This window comes from Hyla sarda, chromosome 5 (assembly GCF_029499605.1).
Source record: "Hyla sarda isolate aHylSar1 chromosome 5, aHylSar1.hap1, whole genome shotgun sequence".
NCBI lineage: Eukaryota > Metazoa > Chordata > Amphibia > Anura > Hylidae > Hyla > Hyla sarda.
Genome location: NC_079193.1, coordinates 384,065,658 through 384,077,445, shown reverse-complemented (window position 1 = coordinate 384,077,445; position 11,788 = coordinate 384,065,658). Strand labels below are relative to the sequence as shown.

The window sequence follows — 11,788 nt, the reverse complement described above, 5'->3', positions numbered from 1 at the left end:
GCCGCACCAGGATCTGTTCACGCTCGGTTGTAATGTGATTCATCTGACGTCATTCATGCTGTTGTCTCTGTGCGGAAATTCTGTAAACGTTTACGGCTCGGTATTAACCCTGGGTGTCCCGGAGAGAAGGGATCGGACCACTCCCAGTGTGAACGTGCCCCTGTGTGTCATAAATGGAAGGGACCTGGTCAATATCTGACCGAGAGGAAGAAGTATAAAGTATGAAGAGACATCAGTTCTATCCAAGAGACATCATATACATGGACTGAGAGGAAGAAGTATAAGGTATGACGAGACATCAGTTCTATCCAAGAGACATCATATACATGGACTGAGAGGAAGAAGTATGAAGAGACATCAGTCCTATCCAAGAGACATCATATACATGGACTGAGAGGAAGAAGTATAAAGTATGACGAGACATCAGTCCTATCCAAGAGACATCATATACATGGACTAAGAGGAAGAAGTATAAAGTATGACGAGACATCAGTCCTATCCAAGAGACATCATATACATGGACTAAGAGGAAGAAGTATAAAGTATGACGAGACATCAGTCCTATCCAAGAGACATCATATACATGGACTGAGAGGAAGAAGTATGAAGAGACATCAGTCCTATCCAAGAGACATCATATACATGGACTGAGAGGAAGAAGTATAAGGTATGACGAGACATCAGTTCTATCCAAGAGACATCATATACATGGACTGAGAGGAAGAAATATGAAGAGACATCAGTCCTATCCAAGAGACATCATATACATGGACTAAGAGGAAGAAGTATAAAGTATGAAGAGACATCAGTCCTATTCAAGAGACATCATATACATGGACTGAGAGGAAGAAGTATAAAGTATGACGAGACATCAGTCCTATCCAAGAGACATCATATACATGGACTAAGAGGAAGAAGTATAAAGTATGACGAGACATCAGTCCTATCCAAGAGACATCATATACATGGACTAAGAGGAAGAAGTATAAAGTATGCAGAGACATCAGTCCTATCCAAGAGACATCATATACATGGACTAAGAGGAAGAAGTATAAAGTATGACGAGACATCAGTCCTATCCAAGAGACATCATATACATGGACTAAGAGGAAGAAGTATAAGGTATGACGAGACATCAGTCCTATCCAAGAGACATCATATACATGGACCGAGAGGAAGAAGTATAAAGTATGAAGAGACATCAGTCCTATCCAAGAGACATCATATACATGGACTAAGAGGAAGAAGTATAAAGTATGACGAGACATCAGTCCTATCCAAGAGACATCATATACATGGACTAAGAGGAAGAAGTATAAAGTATGACGAGACATCAGTCCTATCCAAGAGACATCATATACATAGACCGAGAGGAAGAAGTATAAAGTATGAAGAGACATCAGTCCTATTCAAGAGACATCATGTACAGTGGGGATAAAAAGTTTGGGCACCCCAGGTAACAATTAGTATTAATGTGCATAAAGAAGCCAAGGAAAGATGGGAAAAATCTCCAAAAGGCATCAAATTACAGATTAGACATTCTTATAATATGTCACCAAATGTTACATTTTATTTCCATCGTTTACACTTTCAAAATAACAGAAAACAAAAAAATGGCGTCTGCAAAAGTTTGGGCACCCTGCAGAGTTAATACCTTGTACTGCCCCCTTTGTAAAGCTGAGAGCTGCCAGTGTCATGGATTGTTCTCAATCATCATCTGGGAAGACCAGGTGATGTCATCTCAAAGGTTTTTAAATGCCCAGACTCATCTGACCTTGCCCCAACAATCAGCACCATGGGTTCTTCTAAGCAGTTGTCTAGAAATCTGAAACTGAAAATAGTTGATGCTCACAAAGCTGGGGAAAGCTATAAGAAGATAGCAAAACATTTTCAGATGTGAATATCCTCTGTTCGGAATGTAATTAAGAAATGGCAGTCATCAGGAACAGTGGAAGTTAAAGCAAGATCTGGAAGACCAAGAAAAATATCAGACAGAACAACTCACAGGACTGTGAGAAAAACAATTCAAAACCCACGTTTGACTGCACAATCCCTCCAGAAAGATCTGGCAGACAGTGGAGTTGTGGTACACTATTCCACTATAAAGAGATACTTGTACAAATATGGTCTTCATGGAAGAGTCATCAGAAGAAAACCTCTTCTACGTCCTCATCACAAAAATCAGTGTTTGAACTTTGCAAATGAACATATAGACAAGCCTGATGCATTTTGGAAACAAGTTCTGTGGACCGATGAGGTTAAAATGGAACTTTTTGGCCGGAATGAGCGAAAGTTCATTTGGAGAAGAACAGGAACAGAATTTAATGAAAAGAACCTCTGTCCAACTGTTAAGCACGGGGGTGGATCAATCATACTTTGGGGTTGTATTGCAGCCAGTGGCACAGGGAACATCTCACGAGTAGAAGGAAAAATGGATTCAATAACATTTCAGCAAATTTTGGATGCTAACTTGATGCCATCAGTGAAAAAGCTGAAGTTAAAGAGAGGATGGCTTCTACAAATGGATAATGATCCTAAACACACCTCGAAATCCACGGGGGATTACATCAAGAGGTGTAAACTGAAGGTTTTGCCATGGCCTTCACAATCTCCTGACCTCAACATCATTGAAAATCTATGGATAGACCTTACAAGAGCAGTGCGTGACAGACAGCCCAGAAATCTCAAAGAACTGGAAGACTTTTGTAAGGAAGAATGGGCAAAGATACCTCAAACAAGAATTGAAAGACTCTTGGCTGCTACAAAAAGCGTTTACAAGCTGTGATACTTGCCAAAGGGGGCAGTACAAGGTATTAACTCTGCAGGGTGCCCAAACTTTTGCAGACGCCATTTTTTGGTTTTCTGTTATTTTGAAAGTGTAAATGATGGAAATAAAATGTAACTTTTGGTGACATATTATAAGAATGTCTAATCTGTAATTTGATGCCTTTTGGAGATTTTCCATCTTTCCTTGGATTCTTTATGCACATTAATACAAATTATTACCTGGGGGGCACAAACTTTTGATCCCCACTGTACATGGACCGAGAGAAAGAAGTATAAAGTATGACGAGACAGCCGTCCTAACCAAGAGACATCACATACAAGGACCAAGTAATTATCGGATGTTCTGCAGCCATGATCCACCTTGCTGGAGATCCAGGGGTTAAATTCACCCTAGTCCTCCTCACACAGTGTCTGGAGGCGTCACAGTGTATCAGTGTAGGTGACAGTGGAGTCCAGGGCAGGACAGACGTGTGCTACTTCTGGGTCTTCTCTGATACGTTGTAACAAAGTCTCAGCTGTGGTAGTGAGACAATATAAGGGATGTTGCAGTAAGAAGACATGGAGTCTATTGTACAGTGTCTGCACATATAAGGGAGTGTTTTCTGGATTATTTGACCACTAGGTGGCGGTAGTGGTTGTGACCCCTTCATTGCTGGGATGTGTCTCATGTCTCACAGCGTCCATCATGTTGGACATTTTACATTTGTCACTTGTGATCTTTTCCCTTAAAGGGGTACTACCGTGCAGACAACTTATCCCCTATCTATAGGATAGGGGATAAGTTGCCTGATCGCTCGGGGTCCCGCTGCTGGGGACCCCCGCGATCTCGCACGCAGCACCCCGCTCTCATCAGGCCCTGGAGCGAACATCCGCTCCGGGTCTGATGACGGGGACGGTGATCGTGACATCACAGCTCCTCCCCCGTGTGACATCACGCTCCGCCCCTCAATGCAAGTCTATGACAGCTGTCTCGCCCCCTGCCATAGACTTACATTGAGGGGTGGAGCCTGACATCACATGGGGGCGGAGCCGTGACGTCACAATACTCCGGCCCCGTGATCGGCAGTCATCAGACCCGGAGCGAACATCGCTTCGGGGCGTGATGAGAGCGGGGTGCTGCGTGCGAGATCGCGGGGGTCCCCTTTAGATAGGGGATAAGTTGTCAGTACAGGAGTAGTACCCCTTTAAGAGCTAATATCTCTTATATTGGAACCGAACGAGATGGTGAAGGGCAGCGAATGATCGTACATAACGGGCGAACCGCGGCGCCATTACTGCAGAACTAGGACAAACGCTTAACACCTCATCCACAGGACCAAAGTGACAAGAACATCAGTCGCTTCACAACTACAGACAGGAAGGAGTCGTGTAACCCGGAGTGTTCTTAAAGGGCAACTCCACTGCTAACAGCGCTGGGGCCAGAATATACAAAATAGAAGAATATAACATCTATAATACTGCTCCTATATACAAGAATATAACCACTATAATACTGCTCCTATATACAAGAATATAACTACTATAATACTGCTCCTATATACAAGAATATAACTACTATAATACTGCTCCTATATACAAGAATATAACCACTATAATACTGCTACTATATACAAGAATATAACTACTATAATACTGCTACTATATACAAGAATATAACTACTATAATACTGCTCCTATATACAAGAATATAACCACTATAATACTGCTACTATATACAAGAATATAACTACTATAATACTGCTACTATATACAAGAATATAACTACGATAATACTGCTCCTATATACAAGAATATAACTACTATAATACTGCTCCTATATACAAGAATATAACTACTATAATACTGCTCCTATATATACAAGAATATAACTACTATAATACTGCCTCCTATATACAAGAATATAACTACTATAATACTGCTCCTATATACAAGAATATAACTCCTATATTCCTGCCTCCTAGGTACAAGAATATAACTACTATAATACTGCTCCTATATACAAGAATATAACTACTATAATACTGCTCCTATATACAAGAATATAACGACTATAATACTGCTCCTATATACAAGAATATAACTGCTATAATACTGCTCCTATATACAAGAATATAACTGCTATAATACTGCTCCTATATACAAGAATATAACTACTATAATACTGCTCCTATATACAAGAATATAACTACTATAATACTCCTATATACCAGAATATAACTACTATAATACTGCTCCAATATACAAGAATATAACTACTATAATACTGCTCCTATATACAAGAATATAACTACTATAATACTGCCTCCTATATACAAGAATATAACTACTATAATACTGCCCCTATATACAAGAATATAACTACTATAATACTGCTCCTATATACAAGAATATAACTAATATAATACTGCTCCTATATACAAGAATATAACTACTATAATACTGCTCCTATATACAAGAATATAACGACTATAATACTGCTCCTATATACAAGAATATAACTGCTATAATACTGCTCCTATATACAAGAATATAACTGCTATAATACTGCTCCTATATACAAGAATATAACTACTATAATACTGCTCCTATATACAAGAATATAACTACTATAATACTCCTATATACCAGAATATAACTACTATAATACTGCTCCAATATACAAGAATATAACTACTATAATACTGCTCCTATATACAAGAATATAACTACTATAATACTGCCTCCTATATACAAGAATATAACTACTATAATACTGCCCCTATATACAAGAATATAACTACTATAATACTGCTCCTATATACAAGAATATAACTAATATAATACTGCTCCTATATACAAGAATATAACTAATATAATACTGCTCCTATATACAAGAATATAACTACTATAATACTGCTCCTATATACAAGAATATAACTACTATAATACTGCTCCTATATACAAGAATATAACTACTATAATACTGCTCCTATATACAAGAATATAACTCCTATATTCCTGCCTCCTAGATACAAGAATATAACTACTATAATACTACTCCTATATACAGAAATATAACTACTATAATACTGCTCCTATATACAAGAATATAACTACTATAATACTGCCTCCTATATACAAGAATATAACTACTATAATACTGCTCCTATATACAAGAATATAACTAATATAATACTGCTCCTATATACAAGAATATAACTACTATAATACTGCTCCTATATACAAGAATATAACGACTATAATACTGCTCCTATATACAAGAATATAACTGCTATAATACTGCTCCTATATACAAGAATATAACTGCTATAATACTGCTCCTATATACAAGAATATAACTACTATAATACTGCTCCTATATACAAGAATATAACTACTATAATACTCCTATATACCAGAATATAACTACTATAATACTGCTCCAATATACAAGAATATAACTACTATAATACTGCTCCTATATACAAGAATATAACTACTATAATACTGCCTCCTATATACAAGAATATAACTACTATAATACTGCCCCTATATACAAGAATATAACTACTATAATACTGCTCCTATATACAAGAATATAACTAATATAATACTGCTCCTATATACAAGAATATAACTAATATAATACTGCTCCTATATACAAGAATATAACTACTATAATACTGCTCCTATATACAAGAATATAACTACTATAATACTGCTCCTATATACAAGAATATAACTACTATAATACTGCTCCTATATACAAGAATATAACTCCTATATTCCTGCCTCCTAGATACAAGAATATAACTACTATAATACTACTCCTATATACAGAAATATAACTACTATAATACTGCTCCTATATACAAGAATATAACTACTATAATACTGCCTCCTATATACAAGAATATAACTACTATAATACTGCCTCCTATATACAAGAATATAACTCCTATAATCCTGTATTTCTGACCTCCTGTTATTTCCGTGCTCCCCAGGTGGGTGATTCCTCGGAGCTCGCAGTGACGGTACTATTTGTGAGGTATTACTTGGCTGGGGTCCATCCTGTCTGCAGGGATATAGAGGCGGTATACAGCTCTGGCGGAGGAGAATAATCGGTAACTCTCGCGCTGCAGTCGGATGTGGAGTCTCCTGGATTATGAGCTGGAATGTTAATGAGGAGATGTGGCGGTGATGTTGGTCAGGAGGTGGCGGTGATGTTGGTCAGGAGGTGGCGGTGACTATGACGGGCCCTCGGCCTCCTCGTCTCTGCTCTTCAGTCATGTTGGGGATATGGAGATTTTCCTGAAGTATTTGTGCAGCTCTGAGGATCTGCTGGACTGAGGACCCTTCAGGATCAGCGCAGAGGTAGGTGGCCCCTGGGGCCCTTATTTTTACAGTGTTTTGTTTGCAGATATTTACGGGGTCCCAGTTGTTGTTGTTGTTGTTATTTCTCTGTGGCCCTGTGCGTCGTCTTTGTCCTTTTAGAAAGTGTTTAATTATTCTCGAGAAAGCTGGGTGACGCCTACTGGGACCTACATCACGTTTCCTTATGGATGGTCACTCAGCCTTCTTGGGATCCTGCAGAGTTTATCAGCCTAGTTATGTAATTACATCTATTTATACTACTGCACAGTGTGCTAGGTAGGGGGTGGGGGTATGTTATGGACTGGGGGCGTGTTTACATTCGGAGACCTGTCAATGGCCGCACAATCACCCAAAAAATATACGTTTACTTGCTGGATCCTGTAGGTTGCTCGGGAAACAGTGATTTCTACATATACAACTGCTTCACCGGACAGACAATCTCTTCAGGAGACTGGAAAAGCTGGGGAAGTACTGTTAGCACTGTATACTGCATTCCACCCAACTTTCCCAGTCTCCTAAATATAATATTTGACCGGTAAAACAATCATATTGGAGTACCTTAGGAAGCTGGGTGTCACACAGTACTTTCCTAGTCTCCTAAAGGAATAATCTGTGTGGAACAGCTGCCATATTGGAGTTCTTTAGTAGACTTGGAAAGCTGGGTGACACGTATACTGCATACCAGCGAGCTTTGCTAATCGCCTGAAGCTTCAGGACTAATAGGCTGCTTATCTTCCCTGCCCCCGCTTTGTTGTCTTTTTCCCCCTCACTCTTTTTTCGGGCCACAATAAAACTTCTCTTCCTTCTTCCGAGCAAACTTTTCGTAGCACCTGCCTGCTGGACAGTTAAATCATACTTTATCATGACATTAGTCTAGTGGCAGCATGTTTAAAACCCCTGAGCAATCTCCGCAGCCTGTGAGTAAGATGATCAGGAGATGAACAGGAAGTCCCATAGTAGATTTAACCAGGCAAATAGTGAGTACAGCTCTGGAGTATAATACAGGATATAACTCAGGATCAGTACAGGATAAGTAATGTAATGTATGTACACAGTGACCTCACCAGCAGAATAGTGAGTACAGCTCTGGAGTATAATACAGGATATAACTCAGGATCAGTACAGGATAAGTAATGTAATGTATGTACACAGTGACCTCACCAACAGAATAGAGAGTACAGCTCTGGAGGGTGTGGTCACTAGGTGTGTCTGTGTGTTGCTGAGCTCCTGAAACTCCAGACTTCCGGAGGAGAGAGGCTGATTTTTTCCACCTGCTTTCCCAGGGAGGTGGCAGATTCCTGGGGAAGAGCCTCCTGCAATGGAGCCTCATGGCTCCACTTCCCGTTCTAGGCTGGCGGGGAGTGGAGTGAAAACTTCAACAGCCATTGTTCCGGCCGGGAGAAGATCTGGCAGAGTCTGCAGAAATGCAGGCTCTGCTTCCCAGGCTACGGGTGCCAGCCAGAGATCCACAGGTGGAAGAGGGGCACGTAAAAGCAGTGTGGAGATGTGGTCGGAGAGTGGGCCCGGTGAGTCCAGTTCCACGTACTGCTCCCGCATGGCCGCAAGGTTTGCTGAGTATGAGCAGCGCGGCAAGGAGCTGAGGATGGCCAGAGAGGATATGCGTGCGGCCCAGAGTCTGATGAGCACCGGATCCAGAAAGAGCAAGCCAGAACTGAAGAGAAGGATAACATCGCTGAAAGGCGAGATTGTGAAGCTGGAGGCGAGGAGAGCGGAGATACTTGAGGGGAGCGGTCTCTTCAAGGAGAAGCTGATCAACAGCGATCGGTTTGCCGCCATGAAATCCCCAGGTAAGGTGGAGGTGGATGATGGGGAGAGTAGGGGCGGCGAAGATAGTGAGGATGGTGGTGAGGAGGTAAAGGAGGAAGAGGAGAAGATGGAGGAAAGTGTGGGAGTTGTAGCTACTCCAGGTGACACCCAGACCCAGGACAGCTACATTGAGGCTGGACAGGTGGCACTTCCACCAAGCGAAAGTGAGGAGGATGACGTGGAGGGTGAGGCTGGGGGTCTGCTGAGGGCAATTGTGATGCAGGAGTCCCCAGCCCACCTCCAGAATTTCACCTTTGGGGACGAGGAGTGTGAGGATGTGGTGGTCCAACAGAGGTCCAAGAAGCGCAAGACAAAGGAGATGGTGCAATATGTATTTGTCCCTTTCCAGCAGTCTGGTCCAGCTGCAATGCTGGTTCAGGCTGCAGGCTCCCCCAAACTGCCAGACCCCGTTCCTGTGGTGGAGCGGGGCCAGCATGGGGAGTACAGTAAGGCGTCAGGAAAGGCTAAGGGCGCAATAGTTGTGAAGCCCACCCATCCTTTCGGTAGGGAAGGGCAGGATGGTCTCATGCCGGGCAGCTCTGGCACTGCAGGATCGCCCCAGGGTGCCAGGGGGCGTGTCCAAGTGCCAGAGGCAAGCTACGCTGCCGTGTGCTCGCGGGGCGGTTCCCCGAGTACTGTGGGCACTACTGGCGCTGCGGGGCACTCCCCTGTGAGGGGGGGGGGGGGGGTGTCTGGGCGCCAGAGAGCGTTGAGTCCGTGTGCTCGGGGGGCGGTCCCCCGAGTACAGTTTGTTCTGCGGGTACTGCGGGCCACTCCCCTGTGAGGGGGGGGGAGTGTCCCGGTGCCGGAATCAGCGTCCGGTAATGGCGCCGTGGGAGGAGCTAGGGTGCGCCTGGGGGGGCAGTCCCAGACTCAGGAGGCGTCATTGCCCAGTCGGGAGGAGGAGCCATCGTCAGCAGCATTGACCCCAGCAACCAAGCCAGAAAAAAAAACTTTGGTTAAACCAGCCATACTACATCTCCCAGCCAGCCCAGAGTCAATTAGACAGGGTATGAGTGCAGGATGTGAGAATGCTGAGTGTAGTAGTGTTGTGGATGAGAGGAGTGTCAGTGGAGTGAATGTTGGTGGGAGTAGTGGTACGAATGGGAAGTCTGGTATGGATGGAAAAAAGGATAATGTGAGTGGCGGTGTGTGTGGTGGTGTGAATGGTGGTTCTGGGTCTGGCCCGGTTGCCCCCCCCGGCAGTGACTGCTCCTAGGAGCTATGCTAATGTCGCTGCGGGTCCAGGGGGGTCCCTGTCTCCGTCCGGCCCCGGGGGTTACTTGCAACAGCGCCTCCTGGAGGCTCTGCGTAGGGGAGACAGGTCGATCCAGGTAGAGGGAAGGGGTGAGGTCGACCTGTCTTTCTGGATAGAGAGGCACGGTTTGGGGGCTTTCCGAGAGCAGAATGGGGAGGTGGTCTGGTCCCTCCTGACAACCGGGCAGGACAATAATCGCAGGAATGTGGTCCGTCTGATTTGGAGGGGTGAGGATGCGTGCCCACCTCACGCTAAAGTGGTTGAGCTCCTCCTCCAGATGGAATTCAGGGCGAGTGACATCTTTGCCCTGATCCACCCCTACGGTTCGTCCGAGTTTGACGTCAGTTTCGTTCGGCCAGAGGGTCTCGAACTCTTCTGGTCAAACTACGAAGTGGCGAAGAACGAGCCCGGCTGGCGGGATTTTGCCGTAAAGGCAATTTCCCGTCAGAACTCGGTCAAGAAGGTGACCGTTTTGATCCGTAACGAGTCTCTTTCTTGTTATGACATCATGACCTGGCTCGGTCGGTATGGGGATGTGACGGACATGCCCAAGAAAAACTTTGATGAGCACGGGATCTGGTCTGGGGCCTGGACGTTTTCCGTCAAACTCAGGCGTTCAGGGGGTATGGTTGCCCACATTCCGTCAGCCGTCTTCCTTGGACGTGACAGGATCCAGGTCTTCTACCAGGGGCAGCCTAAGGTCTGTCACAGGTGCGGTAGCCCCACCCATTTTAGCGCAGCCTGTACTGTACAGGTCTGTGCTTTGTGTGGTGGGGTGGGTCATCTGGCCGCATCCAGTAGGCAGATCCGCTGCCATCTGTGTGGTGTCCTCGGGCACCCTTTTAGCCGTTGTCCTAGCGCCTTCGCCCGTGCGGCGGCCGCTCCGGCTGGGGAGAGCTGTGAAGTTGCCTCGGCTGGAGAGGGTACGAGCAGGGATGGGGGCGCACCAGGGCTAGGGAGGAGGAAGGGCCCCGCCAAACTAAGGCGGGAGGAAAATCGGAGGAGTAGGGAGCTGGAGAGTGCCCAAGTGACGGGGGTAGCTCCGGCCCCTGCTCCTGAAGCTGGCCCTGAAATTACTGAAGCCCTGGAGGAGGACGTGCTGGATGAGGAGATCAGGAGACTGGGCGAAGAGGAAGGCAATATGGCCGACTCTTCCGATTCCTCCCACTATGAAAGTGTGGATGAGGAGAGTGTAGAGAAGGCCAAAAAGAAAGACAAGGGCAAAAGGAAAGGGAGAAAGAAGAGGTGCAAGCCCTCTCTCCCTCGTACTGCGGGCCGGGTCCCAAGCGGAAGCCTGACTGCCCCCCCCCCCTCTGGTTGACCTGTCAAACCGATACCTCGTCCTTGATAACATCTCCTCCCCCTCCTTGGAGGGGGAAGGTGAGGGCGAGGTGCCCAGGGAGAAAGAGCCTCTGGGGGGAACTGGGCCCTGTCCTGTTGAGGCACCTTCCTCGGAGGGCAAGGCTAGACCGGGGTCAGACGGAGATTCGCAGCCTTTGATTTTCTCGACCATGTTGAAGCCGGCATTTTCTTTTTACAGGAGACCAGGTTGTCAGATCTAGC

The 11,788-nt window shown here is 44.7% G+C and overlaps 2 protein-coding genes across 3 annotated transcripts in view; one reads left to right on the top strand and one right to left on the bottom strand.

The window, feature by feature from the left end:
• LRRC24 (leucine rich repeat containing 24) overlaps positions 1–11,788 on the top strand; it is a 94,941-nt gene that overhangs the window by 19,321 nt on the left and 63,832 nt on the right. For both annotated transcript variants that reach the window (XM_056522925.1, XM_056522924.1), the window contains exon 2: positions 6,771–7,140. The gene's annotated coding sequence lies outside the window, so the exon portion shown is untranslated. The remainder of the gene's footprint in view (positions 1–6,770; positions 7,141–11,788) is intronic.
• Positions 1–11,788, bottom strand: part of LOC130274607 (involucrin-like) — a 44,934-nt gene that overhangs the window by 24,611 nt on the left and 8,535 nt on the right. The window lies entirely within an intron of this gene.